General features: G+C 41.8%; 2 non-coding genes across 2 annotated transcripts; both read right to left on the reverse strand.

Annotated features, from left to right (window-relative positions):
• Nucleotides 1-18329: 18329 nt before the first annotated feature.
• On the reverse strand, nt 18330-18402 carry Trnar-acg. Its single transcript has one exon. It is a non-coding gene; the product is annotated as a tRNA-Arg (tRNA).
• Nucleotides 18403-19790: 1388 nt separating this feature from the next.
• Nucleotides 19791-19863, reverse strand: Trnar-acg. The gene has a single exon. It is a non-coding gene; the product is annotated as a tRNA-Arg (tRNA).
• Between the last annotated feature and the right edge of the window lie 565 nt (nt 19864-20428).

A 20428-nucleotide genomic window follows, 5' to 3' on the forward strand; every position in this document is an offset into this window, starting at 1 on the left:
AGAATTAGGATTAATTGCAGCTGTGTGACTAACAAACTGTGACCGACTGACAAGCTGTGTGATTGATAAACAAAGTGTGTGCCTTAATTTATGCATCAGAGATGATTACACTAATATTTTTGTGTGTATGTAGCATAAAGCCAGGTGCATAGAAAGCTGAGAAAGGAGGAGAATAAATGGGGGAATGATGCAAGACAAGTGTGTAAAGAGAGTGGAAAGTGCTAAAACAACAAGTAGAAATATTCACACATCCGTAACTCACGTGGAGCCATTATGCATTCTAATGTGGGTCAGAAATATACAAAAAACTAAACAAAGTAGACGACACACATGCGCCAGTCTCGCCATCTCATATTGAGGAGACCAACTAAAATAGATACCAATTGTCGCTAACTGCTCCCCGCTAAACGCTTCGAGTATAACTTCCTTATGAGCGCACTAAGACTAATTTTCACATTCCCTCGCGTCACAAAGTTCCTTTAAATTTCATCCTAATTTTAAGATTATCGTGTAGATCAAACAACGTCCTTGGAAATGTCATAGTGTGTTGTGTGAAAAATTTTCTATGGAGTAATTTATTTATCAGTCATGGTAAGGAGCCACAATGATATGTCCATAATTTTTTTCGTTTTTGTTCAGATGACGTGCATAATGAAGGTAGAGTCTCACCATATAATTTATACAATTTTGGGACGCTATTTTAGTGTTTCAGTTTAAATCTTCTAGTTAAATGCGTTCTTTTCTCTACAGTTACTAGAACAATTCTACAAACGAAGCTTGGAAAAGAGGTTAGATCATTCTCACTCTTTAGTCTGGAGAAAAACTTAACGTATGAACAATACCTTAAATCTAGTTAGAAGGAAAATTTCCCGTACAAACATTTGAGAATTCATCTTTGTGTCATAACTTACGTGAACCATTTAAATATGTCCATATGTCTTGTTTATGAGCAACAATTTAACGCACGAGCCTCTGAGAATGCCAAGATAGAGTCAGGGGGACAAAAACAGCAACTGACAAACTAATTCTAAAATGTGGTCATCCTGTTAAACGCCAGATGATCTCCTTTGTTAATAATGGCTTTACTGTTTTTTAGGCCTGTTAGTGACCAAGCTGACCCTCCCTGATGTAACTGTTGTGATGTGTTATTATTGCCGTTATTAGTAATGGTAGTTATTATTATTATTATTATTATTATTATTATTATTATTATTATTATTATTATCATTATTATTATTATTATTATTATTATTATTATTATTATTATTATTATTATCATTATTATTATTATTATTATTATTATTATTATTATTATTATTATTATTATTATTATTATTATTATTATTATTATTATTATTAGCATTATTATCACGCTCTCAAGGCCTCGTGAGTAGTGCGGTCAGTGTCTCCTAAAATAACACCTTGTACGTAAGTCTGTATATTTCGGTAAAGTAAGTCACGAACTGTGTATATTGTATATATTCACATGACATAAGGTCAAGGATGAAGGTCACAGCTTTAAACAAGGCACCACTTGGCGTGATTTGGCATCTTGGTCGAAAGTTAAAGTTAATTATTTATAGATCAATATGGTCATTCTCTCTCTCTCTCTCTCTCTCTCTCTCTCTCTCTCTCTCTATATATATATATATATATATATATATATATATATATATATATATATATATATATATATATATATATATATATATATATATATATATATATATATATATATATATATATATGAAATATCATTGGGAATATTTAGTCTTCCCAGTTCGGGTACATCTCTCTTCTCTGGTTCTCTCTCATTTTCTCTAAACCAACAAAACTTCGCCCCTATAATTACCCCCATATTACCTGTGACGTTACTATGACGCACTTTGTTGCTATTGGCTGACTGGAGTCGACGATGACGTCAGGAGTTTCGTGTTTCGCCATTGGTTACGAGAGATCATAGCAGTTATTTTTCGTTTTTACTGGATAATCCCCTCGCTTAATGAACATAACGGATTTAGACACTCATAAAGCAAAACAGATGCATTTCATATCGATGATTATATTAAATTATTCCAGTATTTATTTTCGGGATTTATAAACTTCTTTTGAGAGGTAAGAAATTTGCTATCATGTAAGCTTAGTTGATCAATTAATCCACGTTAAAGATGCAGTGGCATCTCGAGAGAAACTCATGACGTCATAGTTGACCTCGGCTCAGCCAATTGCAATGAAGCTGCGTCACGGATGCGTCACCGATATCCTGGGCCAATCAATGAGCCTTTGTTTTTGTTTTGGTTAGCGCTGGTTGGAGGAAGATGCGCTAGCAGAAGAAAGTGTAATTATTATAAATATTGTTTTCATTATTACGTGGAATGCCCTTTTGCACATGCTATTAAAGAAATAATTTATCTTTGTGTCAACTTAAGACTAAATATTTTAGGAATCTCCATATTATTTTTACCTAGTGGATGGTGACGTAATTCCTTTATTATTATTATTAAATATTATTGATATTAAATTTTTTTTATTTTATTTTATTTGAAAATGCCAAATGTCTCGGAGTTAATGATAGAAAATAGTAACTTAGACAAGGTCATATACGAAAAATAAAATGATTCCGACAAGATGATAGAATACTGCAAATACTTCATTGTTTACAAACACACACACACACATCGCCAAAAGGTAACGTCGGTTCTCGTCTCAACAAGTATAATCCACAATGACCTTTACCTCCAACTTGCCCTGCTGGTGGAGACCTTTGCCAAAGGGCCACCCTGAAGCGTGAATTTGTTGGGTGTAGGCTGTCGCCGCTGCTTAACCACACCCTGACAACCCGAGTTGCATGACCAGTGTTTGCAAGGTGTAGAAGCTATCGCCAACACAACAACCACACCCTGACTTAACGAGTTGCATGACCCAGTGTTTAAGGTGTAGAAGCTATCGCCAGCACAACAACCACACCCTGACTTAACGAGTTGCATGACCCAGTGTTTAAGGTGTAGAAGCTATCGCCAGCACAACAACCACACCCTGAGCTAACGAGTTGCATGACCCAGTGTTTAAAGTGTAGAAGCTGTCACCAACACAACAACCACACCCTGACTTAACGAGTTGCATGACCCAGTGTTTAAGGTGTAGAAGCTATCGCCAGCACAACAACCACACCCTGAGCTAACGAGTTGCATGACCCAGTGTTTAAAGTGTAGAAGCTGTCACCAACACAACAACCACACCCTGACTTAACGCGTTACATGACCCAGTGTTTAAGGTGTAGAAGCTGTCACCAACACAACAACCACACCCTGAGCTAACAAGTTGCATGACCCAGTGTTTAAGGTGTAGAAGCTGTCGCCAGCACCCTGAGTTGCATGTTCCGAGAAGACCGGACAACTCGCCAACTGCACTGGCTAACATCCAGGTTCCCGATTACTGTTGGGTAGACAGAAGCAAATGGCGTAAATAAACTTACCCATAGTTTCACCCTGCCCGGGGATCAAACCCGGGTCCGCTTTCTTACGAGGCGAGCATGCTGACCTTTACACCACAGGTCGCCATACATACATACATACATACATACATACATACATACTCACAGCTTCCTTGTGTGTTGTAATAGTAATAATAATGATTTTAATAATAACAATAGTGTAATAATAATTTGTTTATGTGTGTGTGTGTGTGTGTGTCAACCAATAATGATAATATTAATGTGTGTGTGTGTGTGTGTGTCTCTTCCACAAAAGAATAAGAAAATGAGCCAGAAAGACACAAGACACACTGCCCACATTACCACGACAAAATAATTAATGTCATGAATTTTCTCTCGGTCTTTCCTGTGGTCAACATCGGCCTCGCGTGGGTGACGGACGTGGTCAATCCGGCAACATTAAGACAGGGATATCCCCCAAATTGGCCCAGATTATCACAGGCAGGGTAGAGGCGGGCAAAATTGGCTCCCTATTTTGTCCGAATGACGTCAAGGCCAGAGATATGGATGAAACTGGGGGTGTATTTGGTCCAGGTTACCCCTAGACTCAGCCAGTTGGACAAAATTGGCTTACTATTTTGTCCAGGTCTTCATAAGATGTAATATATTTTGTAAAATGTGAGGTTGATTATTAGGGCGTGGTGAGGTCGGCGTGTGTGTGACTCTTACATGTCCTGCATACTCTACAGGTCCTACATAGTCGACGTGTCCTGCATACTCTACAGGCCCTACATAGTCGACGTGTCCTGCATACTCTACAGGTCCTACATAGTCGACGTGTCCTACATACTCTACAGGTCCTACATAGTCGACGTGTCCTGCATACTCTACAGGCCCTACATAGTCGACGTGTCCTGCATACTCTACAGGCCCTACATAGTCGACGTGTCCCATATAATTTACAGGCCCTACATAGTCAGACGTGTACTACATACTCCACAGTCTCATAATGACGTCCCACATACCTACAGGCCCATAGTCGATGTGTCCTACATACTCCACAGGTCCCACAGTCGACGTGTCCCATACCACAGGTCCTGCTATAGCCGACGTGTCTACAATTTCACAGGTCCCACATAGTCGATGTCCTACATACTCTACAGGCCCCATAGTCGACGTAACCTACATACTCTACAGGCCCTACATAGTCGACGTGTCCTACATACCTGCATATAGTCCCACATAGTCGACGTCTCACATACCTATATGTGTCCTACATAGTCGACGTGTCCTACATACTCTACAGGCCCTACATAGTCGACGTGTCCTACATACTCTACAGGTCCTACATAGTCGACGTGTCCTACATACTCTACAGGTCCTACATAGTCGACGTGTCCTACATACTCTACAGGTCCTACATAGTCGACGTGTCCTGCATACTCTACAGGTCCTACATAGTCGACGTGTCCTACATACTCTACAGGCCCTACATAGTCGACGTGTCCTACATACTCTACAGGCCCTACATAGCGTACATGGTCTGCATAGCTTACATATCCTGGAGTAATGACCCTGTGGTAATGACCTGGAGTAATGACCCTGTAGTAATGACCTGGAGTAATGACCCTGTAGTAATGACCTTGTAGTAATGACCTTGTAGTAATGACCTGGAGTAATGACCTTGGAATAATGACGTGGAGTAATGACCCTGTAGTAATGACCTGGAGTAATGACCTTGTAGTAATGACCTGGAGTAATGACCTTGGAATAATGACGTGGAGTAATGACCTTGGAGTAATGACCCTGTAGTAATGATCTGGAGTAATGACTGCCGCAGGAACGCTTAACGAGACAGGTTAATCTCTTAATTAATTCATTAGGCAGATGGTCATATCAGGTCGCTGGAGAGTGAAGGTTTACTGGGACCTGGGGACCTATCGGAGACCTGGGGACCGTATCGGAGACCTGGGGACCTGCTGGGGACAGAAGGACCCACGGCCACAACCATAAAGACCCACAGCCCCACCATAAACACCCACAGCCCCACCATTAAAGACCCACAACCCCACCATAAAGACCCACAGCCCCACCATAAAGACCCACTGCCCCACCATAAAGACCCACAGCCCCACCATAAGACCCACAACCCCACCATAAAGACCCACAGCCCCACCATAAAGACCCACAGCCCCACCATAAAGACCCACAGCCCCACCATAAAGACCCACAGCCCCACCATAAAGACCCACAGCCCCACCATAAAGACCCACAGCCCCACCATAAAGACCCACAGCCCCACCATAAAGACCCACAGCCCCACCATAAAGACCCACTGCCCCACCATAAAGACCCACAGCCCCACCATAAGACCCACAGCCCCACCATAAAGACCACAGCCCCACCATAAAGACCCACAGCCCCACCATAAACCCACAGCCCCACCATAAAGACCCAAAACCCACCATAAAGACCCCAGCCCACCATAAAGACCCACAGCCCCACCATAAAGAAAGTTCACCAAAGACCCACAGCCCCACCAAAAAGACCCACAGCCCCACCAAAAACCCACAGCCCCCACCATAAAACCCACAGCCCCACCATAAAAACCCACAGCCCCACCATAAAGACCCACAGCCCCACCAAAAGACCCACAGCCCCCACATAAAGACCCACAACCACACCATAAGACAAACAATCCTCACCATAAAGGCTCACAACCCCAAAAAGACCCACAAACCCACCACAACCCCACCAAAAGACCCACTGCCCCACCATAAAGACCCACAGCCCCACCATAAAGACCCAAGCCCCACCAAAAAGACCCACAACCCCACCAAAGCCCACAGCCCCACCATAAAGACCCACAGCCCCACAGCCCCACCATAAAGACCCAAAGCCCCCCAAAAAGACCCACAGCCCCACAGCCCCACCATAAAGAACCACAACCACACCACAAAGACCCAACAAGGACTCAGAACCCCAACAACAACCACCTACAACCCTACAACCTCACCCACAAGGAAGTCATCTAGGCCCGACACCACCCACCCCCCCCTCACAGAGTCCAGGCGAGAACTATCGACACAGCGCCCCACTCACCGCTCCACACTCTAATTTGGGCGTAGTATATATATATTCCTGTGAGAGCAGTTTGGTGGAATTCACATGTAAGCGAGAATGAGGTACAGTGATTGACCCCTTGTCGGGGTGGGGCAGGGAGGTGGGGGGGGGGTTAGTGTCCTTACCACTGGCTACAGGGCATTATCGATCTCCCTTCTACCCCTACCATCCCCTTCTCATCCTCTCCTATCCCTACTATCCCTCCTCACCTCTATCTATCTCCCTCCTACCCCCACTATTCCCTCATCCTCTCCCTATCCCCCCTATCTCCTCCTACCCCACCTCCTACCCCCCCACCGTCCACCTATCCCCACTATCTCCTCCCACCCCCCTATTCCTCCTCCCTGCTCTCCTATCCCCACTACTATCTCCCTCCCTACCCCTACCCCCACCACCCCACCACCTCGTGTCCTCTTGCGCTCAAAGACTCCACCTGGAATTAATTAGAAACTATTCTTATCATGAAGGATGAAAGTACTCGAACTTAAATATAACTTCAACTTAATCTAACCTAATTTAGTCTTCTTAATCTAACCTTACCTAACCTAATTTAGTCTTCTTAACCTAACCTAACCTAACCAGGCTCCAATTTGCTATCCCGATGCTTACTGCCTTCTAATTTTGACCATCGATTCATCCATCTCTAGAATAGTCATCCATCCATCTCTAGAAAAGTCATCCATCTATCTCTTGAACAGTCATCCATCCAACTCTAGAAGAACAGTTATCCATCCATCCATCATCAGAAGAACAGTCATCCATCCATCCATCATCAGAAGAACAGTCATCCATCCATCTATCCATCATCAGAAGAACAGTCATCCATCCATCCATCCATCATCAGAAGAACAGTCATCCATCCATCCATCATCAGAAGAACAGTCATCCATCCATCTATCCATCATCAGAAGAACAGTCATCCATCCATCCATCCATCATCAGAAGAACAGTCATCCATCCATCCATCATCAGAAGAACAGTCATCCATCCATTCATATTTAGGACAGTCATCCATCCAGGGAGGCAGGAAGAACGGAAGAGGAGGTGGTAGTTGTGGTGGTAGTGGTGGTAGTAGTAGTAGTGGTGGCGCAGTTAGTGGTGGTGGAAGTAATGGTGGTGGTGTTTCAGGTAGTGGTGGTGGTAGATATAGTGGTGGTGTAGGTATTGGTGGTGGTGGTGGAGGTGGAGGTACTGGTGGTGGTGGTGGTGGTGGTGGTGGTGGTACTGGTGGTGGTGGTGGGTGCGGTGTTCCGGCCTTGGGTTCAGTCGATACTCCGGAGGTAAATTTACGACTCCAGGTACCCGACTTCCACTCTACTAGCCGCGAGTCGACAATTTTCCAAAACTCGGATGAAAAACCGCGCGGCCGAGGCTAAGGAACGAGACTAGGTCATGAAAGGTTAGAGGTCACACACGCACACACACACACACACACACACACACACACACACACACACACACACACACGTTACGTTCCTTGCAGCAAATACGCTCTGTAAACATCACCCCTCCCTTCTACCTACCCCTTCCTTTCCTGATCTGACTGATAGGGATTTTCTCTCGTGAGTTTTTATTATTTTTTTTTATTTAGGATATTTAATGGTGCTTATAAGGGCCTCTTATATTCAGGCGTTAGGGCAGGACCTGAGGTAGCATGTTTATATATGTCCTCTCTCTCTCGCTTTAACACAGTATAATAATCTACAATATAATAAGCCGACAAAGAACGCACAGAAACACCGATTTCTTTTTAATGTTTTTGGCCAAAGTTAATGAGTTATATAAGTGACCTCTTTTATTACCTCTGGCAAATTTACCCAGGTGGGGGGTCAAGGTTGATGGTGGTGGTGGTGGTGGTGCAGGTGGTAGTGGTGGTGGTGGTGGTGGTGGTGGTGGTGGTGCAGGTGGTGGTAGTAGTGGTGGTGGTGACGGGTGTGTGGTGTGTTGTTACTGGGGAGTACAGTAAATGAGGAAGCTTTCAGTGTTGTGTTATCATGTTGTCAGCTGATCCGTTGTTTACAAACATTAGAGCGTTGCCATGGTGACGGAGAAGCTGTCAGTGTTATCATGTTATTACCTGATCCATTGTTTACAAATATTACAGTGTAACCATGGAGACGGGGAGGCTGTCATTACCCACACGGCCGCTCATTAGTTCACTGGTAAATAAACCCAGTTAAATGTCAGACCGAAACACTGACATTTTTTTCTTTGAAATTTTGCCCCAACAGTTAGTTCATGAATGTCTGTATTTTTTGTATTTTTTTCTTGCTGTAATTTTTTCCTCTGGTACGTCGTTATGTCGCTAATGTAAACACGTCATGGTCGGAAACAATGTGGGTGACATTATCCGGACGCTTACGAGGAGAGAGATTTTTTTTACATGGGAATAATTGTACAAACTTGGCCTTTTAAGTCTCTCTCTCTCTCTCTCTCTCTCTCTCTCTCTCTCTCATAAATTCTGATTTGATGGAAAACCTTTAATTTTCTGTCTCCACTAAGAATAATAATAATAACAATAATAATAATAATAATAATAATAATAACAATAACACGTTGGTCTGTGGTTTAAAATTACACCTCGTGACCCAAAGCGTATTAAATAACAGGAGACTACCTGTAAAGTACATCTTAACGACCACCATCTGCAATACACTGACTCTGTTTTTACAAGAATTGGCGCCTGAGTATATCTAAACTGGGAGACGTAAAATATAACACCGTCATGCACTATACATATGCACAGTCATACCTAACCTGACCTAACCTAAGCTAACCTAACCTAATCTAACCATTAAGCTAACCTAACCATTAAGCTAATCTAACCATTAAGCTAACCTAACCATTAAGCTAATCTAACCATTAAGCTAACCTAACCATTAAGCTAATCTAACCATTAAGCTAACCTAATTTAACCACAGAGTGATTTCAATAACATAGTGCTGGTGTTTGTCTCAGTGAAACTTACTTGATGGTATATTGTCCAATGGAAACCGTCTGATGGGATTTTGTCGAGGGAGGGAACTGTCTGGAGGGATTTAGTCAAGGAAGGGAACTATCTGGAGGGATTTAGTCACGGGAGGGAACTGTCTGGAGGGATTTAGTCGAGGGAGGGAACTATCAGGAGGGATTTTGTCGAGGAAGGGAACTATCTGGAGGGATTTTGTCAAGGAAGGGAACTATCTGGAGGGATTTGTCAGGAAGGGAACTGTCTGGAGGGATTTTGTCTATCAGGAGGGATTTTGTCAAGGAAGGGAACTGTCTGGAGGGATTTGTCAGGGAGGGAACTGTCTGGAGGGATTTTGTCAAGGAAGGGAACTATCAGGAGGGATTTTGTCAAGGAAGGGAACTATCTGGAGGGATTTTGTCAAGGAAGGGAACTATCTGGAGGGATTTTGTCAAGGAAGGGAACTATCTGGAGGGATTTAGTCACGGGAGGGGAACTGTCTAGGAGGACTTTGTCAAGGAAGGAACTATCAGGAGGATTTTGTCAAGGAAGGGAACTATCTGGAGGGATTTTGTCAAGGAAGGGAACTATCTGGAGGGATTTTGTCAAGGAAGGGAACTATCTGGAGGGATTTTGTCAAGGAAGGGAACTATCTGGAGGGATTTTGTCAAGGAAGGGAACTATCTGGAGGGATTTTGATCACTGACAATATTCCAGTGGCATTTCCTCTCGTATTTCGCCCCTGCACCACCACCACCACCACCACCAGTCTGTCACCATGCAAACACCAGGAGGCAAGCATGTGGCAGGACTCTCCCCAGAGTCACACAGGCACATGACTTTATAGTATGTAAACAGGAAGTCGCTGCCTCAAGCACCAGCCACCAGAGAGAACGGGCGGGGGTGACTATGGTAAAGCAGCCCAGACACGCACACGGGAACTCTGCTCTCTTACCGCACGTTAACTGATACCGCTTCAACGTTTTTGTTTTTTTTTGCTATTCAGAACTGAGGAGAGAGAGAGAGAGAGAGAGAGAGAGAGAGAGAGAGAGAGAGAGAGAGAATTAAGAAAAAGCATTAAATGAAAGAAGAATTTAATGCGTTCGGGATTCATAAAGATTCTGCACGTTTATATTGTCTCTTTAACTGGTGCCACGTGAACCTGTCTCCCATAAGCAGAGTCTTTAGTATGATTTTGATGGCATTTTGGACGTTATGTTGTGTTGTAGTTTAAGTCGGCCAGTTGTGTGTGTCCTGACCAGTTCATGAATTGAATTTCCTTTGCACTGTAGAGATAATTAGCTAGGTATGTTCACTTACTAGCAATTATGGGACAAAATTAACGTGCAGATTCTTCGTAAACCCGGAACAGAGTGTAGTGGCCGCCATCTTTGTGGTCAGCTGGCTCTAGTTGGTGGTAAGTGCCTCACATTCCACCACTTGTCAGGATGGAGGATTATTTCTGAGTGTAAATAACCCAGGGTGGAGGGGGCGGCTGGGAAACTCACGACTGCAGTAGATCGATCACTCCCGCAGGCAGGTGGTAGGGCGGGGAGGGCGTCCGCATGACACAGCTCATCCTCGCTGTCGAGTTATTCATATTAATAAATATAAAAGTGTACTGTACACAGTAACACCTGTTTATAAGTACAAGAGAAGGCCAGGTGTGTCTGTATCGCTCAGCCCAGCAACAATTGAGAAGAAATGTTTAAGATTTTTCATTTCTCCAATTTTGAATCACCTGATGATTGAAAACCGTAACGCTACCTGGGAGGTGAATGAGACTCCCAGGTCTGGTCGCTGTCAAGCTTGATGGAAATTGACCGAGCTGCTCTTGAGAAGTTATTTGACTGGACGGAGGGAGGACGCTGAGCCCTGACATACCGTGTGGTGCAGGGTGATACTGACGATGTGATGAGGAAGGGCGTGGGTGCTGTTGACTGATGACCTTACAGTGACACCTGTCTCATTATGGCTGTGTCCAGACTCCAAAGTCTCAAACATTTTTTTTAAGAGGAAAAAAGGATGTGAGAAGAATAATGGTCGAGGCAGAAAATATGGCATGAGAAGATTGAAATAGAGAAGGAGTTTTATTTTTAGTGTAATAACTTTATTGACACAGGACAGAGTTTCATACGCAAGAGGAGATAGTAGAGGTTAGGTTATGTTCATTACTGCCATATTATAATTTTAAGGACTAATCACTGTGGACTACAATATCTTCCGGGACTTGTGATTCAGTGTAGTAGTTATATAGTTCATGATACAGTAAGCCAGGTGGTTAGACTTCTTTAAAGGTTTATCACAAAGTTTAAATGCTGGATGTACCGGTATGTGTACAGCCTCACTAACTTGCCAGATGTGCCAAGAACATACCCATACTGCCACCTCTTGTCACAAAATCTGTCATATGGTATTTACTAATGCTACAACTGTCAGGCCTCTGTACATTTCTCAGTTCTTCTAAGTTCATGATTTTAACTTATATGTTTTTAAGTACAGCGTTGGATAAACTAAAGTCACGGTCTATATTGTCTTTATTGCTTTCTCATTGGCCAGTCTATCAACACGGCCATGTTTCCGAAATCCAACATGAGGGCACAATCCACACAAGAGCTGGCCACTTTACTCTCCCCCCCCTCCCTCCCCCTCCCTGGTTGACTTAATCCACCACGAAAAAAAGATGGCGACTAACCTGTACTGAGACTACCGTAACTAGATGTGCTTCTCTCATCTTTAATTGACGTCCCTATACTGAGCTTCGAGTGTCATGAACCAGACCTTTTGTCCACACCGCCTTGAAGGTAACGAGACACTGGGTGGGTCAAGTGAAGGTAATGTAGGTCAGTTGAAGTTCGATGGTGTTAGGTTAAGTTGAGTCAAGCTAGGTCAAGTTTGGTTAGGTTAGATTAGGTTAGGTAGAGTCAGGTTAGGTTCGGTTAAGTTGGGTCAAGTTAGGTAAGGTAAGATTAGATTAGATTTAGGTTAGGTTAAGAGAGGTTAGGTTAGGTTAGGTTAGGTTAGGTTAAGTTGGGTCAAGTTAGGTAAGGTAAGATTAGATTAGATTTAGGTTAGGTTAAGAGAGGTGAGGTTAGTTTAGGGTTTCTTTAGATATCAGGTTAGACTAGGTTAGGTTAGACTAGATTGGACAAGAACAAATTAGGGTAAGTTAAATTAAGTTAGGTTTAGGCTAGATAGGCGGAGGTTGTGTTCATGATTGTAACACGTAACTCTCTCTCTCTCTCTCTCTCTCTCTCCTACAGCTTGTGAGTGTGTCTATGTGTCTGTCTGGTTGTCTCTCTCCAGGTGATGAGGTCTGGTACCTCTGATCTACATTCTATTAATGTCACCTGTGTGGAGGACGACCTGATCTGGTGAGTGTGCTAGGTTAGCTCTCTCTCTCTCTCTCTCTCTCTCTCTCTCTCTCTCTATGATCTCTATATTCTTATCCGTCTCCGTCTTTCACACACACACACCGTTAATTATTATTATTATTATTACACACACAAAACACAATATGAGTGCGGACAAACACTGCAGTGTGGACCTCCTTACCTGTGTCTACCTCCTACACCTGATTACCTAGATAAATGACCCTGAGCATGTTCTCTCTCTCTCTCTCTCTCTCTCTCTCGCTTTACATATAATCCTAAAATTAACTCAACCTAACCTAACAACCAAACCCCCAAGTAGCGTTACGGTGCCTAATTGCAACCTAACCTAACCTAACCTAATCTAACCTAACCTAAGTTCCAAACAGGTTAATAGAAGATTGAAATAATCGACGGGACTTGACCTATATTACTGTACTGCCTGACACCTCCCCCACCCTGAGTGTTAGTTGTGTGACGTGGTGGATAGATAGATAGACAGACGGACGGACAGACAGACAGACAGACAGACAGACAGACAGACAGACAGACAGACAGTGTTTATAAAATGTTCGTACTTGGTTATTATATTTTGTATCCTTGACCTTGTCCATTTCCTCTTGCCCCCTTCCCTCTCCCCACCTACCCTCAACGCTCCCATCCTTCTACCCTCCCCCACCTGTCCTCTCCTTCCTTCCCCCCTCTACCTTCCCTCTCCTCTCCTTCCTCCCCTACCTCCCTTTCCTTCCTCCTCCTCTTCCTTCTTCTCCTCCCACCACAAGAATAAAATAATCTGTCAACAACCTCCAGTACGCACACCCACCTCCTCCTCCTTCCTCCTCCCTCCTCCCTCCCTCCTCCCTCCTCCTCCCTCCCTCCCTCCTCCCTCCTCCCCCTCCCTCCCGCTCCTCAATTATTATTAAATAGAGATATAGAAATGTGTTTGGGGAAGAGTAGGACGAGGGGAAGGTGAAGGAAGAGGAACAAGAGGAGGGACAGGAGAAGAAGAGAAGAGGCAGGGGAAGAGAAGAATGAGAGGAAAGGGGAGGATAGAGAACATTGAGGAGAAGAGGAAAGAAAGATAAAGAGGACAGGAGGGAAATGGAAGATGGGGAGAAGTGGGAGGAGAGAGGAGGGGGGAGGGGGAGAGGGGAGAGAGGGAGGGAGGGAGGGGGAGAGGAGGGGGGGAGGAGGGAGGGGGGGGGGAGGAGGAGGGGGAGGGAGAGGGAGGGAGGGAGAGAGGGAGGGGGGGGAGGGGAGGAGGGGGAGAGGAGGGAGGGGGGAGAGGGGGGGGAGGGAGGGGACAGGGGGAGGAGGGACGGAGGAGGAGGGGAGGAGGGGACGGGGGGGAGAGAGGAGGGGGAGGGGAGGACGGGGAGGAGAGGGAGGGGGACGGGGAGGAGAGGATGGGACGGGGGGAGCGGATGACTCACCACAACGCAGAGCCAGACTCCTGTATTATGACTCATTGTTTATAATTAAGACTATATTATATGACCTTGACCTCTGGAGTAGTGATGCATTGTAGGTAGTCCAGAGGGGGGGGTGAGGGGTGGAAGGGGATTTGTTGTGGGGTTGGGGAAGGTAGGGGAGAGGATTGGTTCTGGTGGGGGAGGGGGAAAGGGGTGGTACTATGGAGGGGGTGGAAGAGGGGAGCATGTATTATACTGGTGGGGGTGAGGGAGCAGACTGGATATGGTGGAATGGGAGGGGAGGGGTGGAGTGGGAGGGGAGGGGTGGAGTGGGAGGGGAGGGGTGAAGGAGTAGTGGGGTGAGGGAGAGGACGGAGTGTGATACTGGTTGTTGGATGCGGAAATTCTCAAATTTAAACTTAAATATAATTATTACTTTATTTTAAAGCTAAATATGTTCAATTAACCTTTGAATAATTGTAATACGTTTTAAATGTTTATATATAAATAGACCAATTTTTCTGGTAAGTTCCAAGCAAAAATGTGAACTCTCATTGTTTATAAACTATCTGAAACAGTTAATTATCCAAAAAGAGACACAGAGTAAATAATAAGAGCAACGGTGACATGGGTGGTACACGTGAGGACCTGAGCTCTCTTAGTGGCACCTGTTATATACTGTACAGTTATCTCGGGGATTACTACAGGTAACATGGTGTTGGTAAATGCATATTAGAGTTTTACCACGAGTATATATATTTTTTTTTTTACATTTATATAAAAAGTATATACAGTACACATTTTTACAGTACAGTTGACATACAGTAATCTGGTAAGTGGGTGGAAGTGATACAGCTTGGGTTGTGTTGTGGTGAAACAATGGGACAGGCACAGTCAGGGTCACGTCTTGATGGCAAAATATATCATTATTGCAATGGTAATTTCTATCAATATGGCAATGTACCGTAAGATATAATGGTTTCCAATGGTACAGTAAAGGTATAAACAATAAGTGTTACAAAAATAATATTTCTTAAATATTTTTTAGCACATAATTTGAAGAAAAAAAAATATCTTGCATACCCAAATCATTCGGCCAAGACATGTCCTGAAGAGTCGCGACTCAGTAAAGAGAATCGATCCCACATCGTGAACCTGAGTTTATTTTTAAGACAGAAAATCGAGATGTACCGCGGAAAATGCATGACGCTAACTGATGTTCCCATGGACTGAAGATTATATCACATAATTGCAAATATCCATTGCCCAATTAAGACAATCACGGGCAATTATTCGACGCATAAACTCTCCCCAAAATGGAAACATCGAAAGAAAATAAATTCAGGTCGTCATCACGCAAGGTGAGTTTGTTGTGGTTATGGGATTGATAATGGCAGTGGTCGGTGCGTTCCTCGTCTTTGTTGACTATCGTGAGCCGTAAACATGACGAATGCGTCGGTGAGATGGCCACGGAGGGAGGGCAAGGTCATGTTGGTTGCCACGTACAAACTAAGACAACTGGACACAGGAGGGATGGCAAGGCCGTGTTTGCTGCTACACAGAAGGACACGGGGATGGTCTGGGGTGTTCAGACCATGGACACGGGTGGGAGAAAGGGCAAAGCCGTGTCTAGCTGCCACGTACGACAAAATCCCAGCCAAAATATTTAATCTAACCTATCTTAACTTAATTTAACCAACATTAACGTAACCTGACTCAACCAAACCAAGGATTCTGGGATTATAGGTTGGATAACTCACTCCAATGGCCTAGTGCCTTCACCCCCTGAATGTGACGCTGCCAAATGTCCGATAAATAAACAAAATAATTACCAGGCAAGATATATTTAGTAAAGGGAGGAAGACGAAAATTCCTGTGAAATCCCGTTTTACTATTGGTTTATTTAAATTTTTTTCAACAGCTGCAATGAAAACCCGGTACTGTGCAGCTATGAAGTGCTCTACCAACTCTATAAGGAACAGAAGCCTGCCTGTCTTCCGATTGCTGAAAGATAAAGAGAAGTGAGTCGTACACCTTCTTCTGTCAATGTTAACTGTTTACTGTTCATTAGTTTTTTATGGAGTCTATCTTTATTTAATGCATTTAGTACTGATAACGTTCCACTCTTCAGAATTGCGAGTTAACATCAGCATTAGCGAGGTGGAATGGAGGTGTGTGTGTAATGTTGGTTTTGGGTTGAGGAATTACTACCTAACTTAAGCTACCGTAATGTAGCTTTTCTTCTTCTTCTTCTTCTTCTTCTTCTTCTTCTTCTTATTATTATTATTATTATTAGTAGTAGTAGTAGTAGTAGTAGTAGTAGTAGTAAACGTAATATTTGTCACTACAGTATATGTATCTAGACTAGCCATTAAGTCTAACTGTGATTTAGGCAAATTTTATGATCGGTCCAGGTTTAAGGTTTATATACAATTAGTCAATGATAAAACTATTTATATAGTATATATATATATATATATATATATATATATATATATATATATATATATATATATATATATATATATATATGCAAGTAAATCACTGTAGGTGCGCGTGATCCAGGTATATGCTGATAACCACAAGGAAAAAGAAAACACGAAGTTCCCAAGGGCTTTCGTGTAATTCACATCTTCAGGGGTAACCAGGTGACCAGGTGAGAAGGTTGGGTCACCTTACCCTCTGACCTGACTAACGACCTCGTCTCACCCTCCTCTGTATATATACACCTTGTTTTGTACTTCTCCTTAGTCTGTACTCACCCCTGAAGATGTGAATTACACGAAAGCCCTTGGGAACTTCGTGTTTTCTTCTTTCCTTGTGGTTATCAGCATATATATATACTGTATATATATATATATATATATATATATATATATATATATATATATATATATATATATATATATATATATATATATATATATATATATGCATACATATATATATAAGAACACTAAGGTTAAGTTATTTGTTTACATTGTTTCTCGGTATTAATTGGAAACAAGAGTGAGTCAATATTAAACAGACGCTACGTTAAAGTCACTTGAAAATAACGGCCCTGAAATTACGGAAAAAAATACTGTCAGTAAAGGAGGACACTTGTGGGACCAATAACACGTATTTAGCATTGTGGGTTGTAGTGACTTGCTGTTATTTTACTTGTGTGAAGGGAACGATAGACCGCTGTAAATGTCACCTGCTGTGGTGTCAGTGTTTACTAAGTGTCAGGTCTGTGGTTGTAATACCTGGGATAAGGCGGCGCCACCTTATCATACAAACTACTATATATTATTTTAATTCCCATCCTGTGACAGTAAAATTGATCGTTACTGCCATCGTGTGAAAATTACTGTACCTGTGCTATATACCTGTATCTGCTTGTGTTACTGTTACGTATAATTCTCTAAAGTGTAGCAATATGGAAATTATTGTCCTTGCAGGTAACTTCACACCTCAATCTACTTACACTACTTTACCACCGACGTTACTGTAGCACTTCGGAGGTGACTGACTAACTGTACTCTACACCAGAACCTGAGACTTGTGAGTAAACTTTGTGAGTGATGAACGTGTTACTGGAACTGGTGTTTAAAGTTTAAAGGGCGGCTGTTGGCTCCTATCAGCGACCAGTGTATCACATGTGACATTTAAGAGTATATTAACTAAGGGAAAGTCATGATTTTATTTTTTGGTTATAGAAATTGTACATAGAAACGTCATGACAAATACAGTTTTCTGCCATAGAGTACAGGTAGCTACGATTGTTCCCATACGGTATACAGCGACAGAGGTTTCTTATTTGGTGTCTAATTTCTCGGTTTTATTGGTAAATTCTCTTAGTAAGTCGACTCATACCGCGTTTTATTTAGTTACTGTAACTGAGGTTCGTTTTCTATGAGCGCCCTAATTTTTGGTTACTCTCACCCCTACACACATACAAGTATAAACCATATACATTAATTCTCTAGATATTTCTAGACAGTATCCACAGTCTCGCTTATTAACTACCTGGAATATATTTTAGCTTAAAAAAAATTACTCGACCTTGCCAGGATTCGAACCTGGAATCTTCTGATCCGTAGTCAGACGCGTTATCCGTTGCGCCACAAGGCCAATGATACTAAGTGTAATTGTAAAGGAATTGACTGTTTTCTTGTATTTCATTTATATTTTGTTTTAGATAAGTCGTGTTACATGGAGAAAATTATGAACACGGTTTTCTTCAGTAAGTTGTGAATTAGGAAAAGTAGAATGTATATCCATTTGAATCTTTATTTACTGTTGGGTTTTAATGTCTATAGTGATTTAAGGAGAAATAATGACTAACGTTACATTGTTATTTTTCATCAATAATTAATATTTACCCTTTTAAGTAAGTCATATATATGGAAAATTTTAAATAGAAAATCGTTTTTATCATTTAATTAGCATTTACCGTCGACCTTTATTGATGGTTATGAAATATGAAGTCTTAATTTGCCAAAGTTTGCTCGGCTGTGTAATTATATTCTATAATTAGCTCCTTATCCGTTAAGCCTTAAGGCCAGTGATTTATATTTGTAATTATAAATATTTTATTTTTTATTCTTTAATGACTATTAGGTATTGATCTTTGCCGATGTAAGCTTAAAATTAATATAGTATAATTATATTCTTTGTCTAAAGATATTCTTGATTTTGTAATTGTTTTAATTATCAAGGTCGAAAAACAACCATGGACATTGCAAAAACAAAAAATGAACAGTTGTTAATATTTTTAGTTATTTTCCTGAGCTTTGACGCAATCAATTGCGATCAATCTTTCATATTTCACTCAAGAAATGTGCAGTACAGTATATTTTCATTATAAACTAGTTGAAAAGACTATTCAGTTTACATTCTATATTTACTATTGAAATGTTTGTAATATACAATGTGATCGTATATAATAAAGCATAATACAACTAGTTTAAGGAATTTGTATCATTATTTTATCACCGAATTTCCTTTAGTTACCAAAAGTTTTTTCAAGCATATCTTTTATCCTACAAGTGATAACACTGACAAGTTCAACAAACGAAAATCAAGGTCAAATTAACTTCTTAAATGAAAAATATATATAAGCACATTGCACGCAATTCACATATGTATTATGTGTTTAAACTCACAAAAACGGGTCATTTATATATCATAGTTTCTGAGCTTTGGTCGAGTTTATAGTGTACCATAGACAGATAAATATTTATTCGGTGAAATGGAAGTGTACAAACAATAGTAAAAAGTAGGTTGAATCAACAAAGGATACGTCAAGAAAGTCTTTGTATGTTACTACACAGTGGTAACGATAACAAGAACATGGATCCTTGTTAAGTGTCCTCCAGAAGACAAAAATCGAAAACAGTATTTCCCTGAAAGCCTTGTTTCCCGTGAATAGATTTAATCAAGAAATTAGAAACTTCAATGAATAGTAATTATATAAAAGTAACTAGCATGATATAATATATTTTACCAAAAAACAAAACCGACCTTGCCAGGATTCGAACCTGGAATCTTCTGATCCGTAGTCAGACGCGTTATCCGTTGCGCCACAAGGCCATACTATATTATAATAGCTGGTCAATAAGTAAGGTTATTTTTTAATTGATTCACAATAAAAGCCATGCTAATGTAGTAACGTTACTTTCTTCACTTGGTTATCTTATCAATTGATCAGACTAACAAATGAGTCGAAGTTAATATCATAACAAGGTTGTCTTTCCCACTTTTCTTTCATTCTTAAAGTTTACCACGGTTCAGGTAGCGTTAGTTGAATAATCAATTTACGTATTACTTTTTACTTACTACTTTTATCCTCTTCGCCTCTGATCGGCTCGTTAGCCGCTTGGGTGGTCGGTCACGTCTCTGTTCAGGGGTGGGTCTAGGAATATCAAAAGAGAGGGAGAGATCCAAGAAGTTTTGAGTTGGGGAACATGGCGAGCACAGCGAGCCCACCCAGCTGGGTATTTTTTTTGAGGGGGCACTGTAACACTCTCCCCCCCCTATCCGGCCTCCCAGAATTTATGGGGGAAATTTGACCCCAATATCATGGGCATTTTGAAGCCATGTGCACTTGATATTAAGAGATATTCTGAGGTCAATAGCAATTACTTTTTACTGTACA

Source organism: Homarus americanus, unplaced genomic scaffold (assembly GCF_018991925.1).
Source record: "Homarus americanus isolate GMGI-L3 unplaced genomic scaffold, GMGI_Hamer_2.0 scaffold33468, whole genome shotgun sequence".
Lineage (NCBI taxonomy): Eukaryota > Metazoa > Arthropoda > Malacostraca > Decapoda > Nephropidae > Homarus > Homarus americanus.